The 1319-nt window shown below is 39.4% G+C and overlaps 1 non-coding gene across 1 annotated transcript; it reads left to right on the top strand.

Moving 5' to 3' along the window:
* Nucleotides 1–1001: 1001 nt before the first annotated feature.
* On the top strand, nucleotides 1002–1083 carry Trnas-cga. Its single transcript has one exon. It is a non-coding gene; the product is annotated as a tRNA-Ser (tRNA).
* The last annotated feature ends 236 nt before the right edge of the window (nucleotides 1084–1319 follow it).

The raw sequence follows: 1319 nt of genomic DNA, 5'->3' as shown, positions 1-1319 counted from the left end.
TATTGTAATATTTTCAAATAATAATTTAAAAAAAAATGTAAAAAAAAAGTTCAGACATGACCAGCACAAAAATAGGAGATCATTTTAAGCATCTGGTCCAGTTGTAGCACTTAGCCAGCATGGTAGATTATAGCCTAAACTCTTTTGATTCTGAGAGGGGTTTCCTTTCATAATCAGAAGGGTTTAGGCTCAATAATCAGCCGGTGACGATGATGAAAAAAGTTTTGGTTCGATTGCGAATTTGATAATGAGTGTGTACCCAGCTTTGTAAAACGAAGTTCTTGAAGTTTATTCCAAGTGTTAGACTGGTAACAAATGTTTCAATGGTTGTTTTAACCTTGTAAGTGATAGCGAACCGTTAGCAGTTAAAGCCGCTAAAGATCGCGTGCGCGCCGACAATCAGTCGCGTTATCGCGCGATCGCGCGTCGACGCGATGCTCGCGCTATCCACTTAATTACTGAACTACACTATCTAACACCGGTCGATGTGGAACAGAACATATTGGTATCCTAAATAAATTACTAATTTGATCTACCTATAGATATACAAATATTCGTGATGACTGACTGATTTATCACCACACAGTCTGGGGTAAGAAACTTGAAATTTCAAAGCAGTGGCGTAGCTAGCTATACAAGGGCCTCGGTGTTGTTCATGGGGGGGTAATCATTTAACATCAGGTGACCCACTCACTCTTTTCACGCTATCTGAATTAAAAAAAAAAAACTTATTTAAAACTGCTCTTAGTTACACATGCACGGATGCCTGGAAACGTAGCATAGAGGAGTCTCTTTCTTTAAAGTCGTATTCCTCATCGCTGAGGGTCGTGACTCCTTTACGTATTGACAGGAGTTCTCTTGGGATAGTAATGCGGTGGGTTTCCAGGTCCTTCCGCATACAACTCACTAAGAGAACGAGATTTCGTTTCTTAGGTTTTACAGTATAGAGGAGTAGGAACTTTTATTATAAGGCAATTGCTATTTTTAGCCGTCATTGCACAGCAGTCGTGGCCGAGTGGTTAAGGCGTCTGACTCGAAATCAGATTCCCTCTGGGAGCGTAGGTTCGAATCCTACCGGCTGCGTAATTTTTTGATATTATTTTTATTAATACAACCACAAGTACAACAGAGTACTTATTTAAACTACATTTTTCCTTTCATTCGAAATGTTGCCTTATTTGTCAGTATGTATTTGCATGCGGTAACGAATCTGAATAGCCCTTACAGGCCTAGAATCTTTTTTTAATTAACTAAATAAGCATGTGCTTGACTGCATTCACACTGAAGTATGGGATGATGCACTAAGATGGAGCGAACGT

Source organism: Maniola jurtina, chromosome 1 (assembly GCF_905333055.1).
Source record: "Maniola jurtina chromosome 1, ilManJurt1.1, whole genome shotgun sequence".
In the NCBI taxonomy this organism is placed as follows: domain Eukaryota; kingdom Metazoa; phylum Arthropoda; class Insecta; order Lepidoptera; family Nymphalidae; genus Maniola; species Maniola jurtina.
The sequence above is the reverse complement of the archived record's forward strand: the minus strand, read 5'-3'. Positions and strand labels throughout refer to the sequence as shown.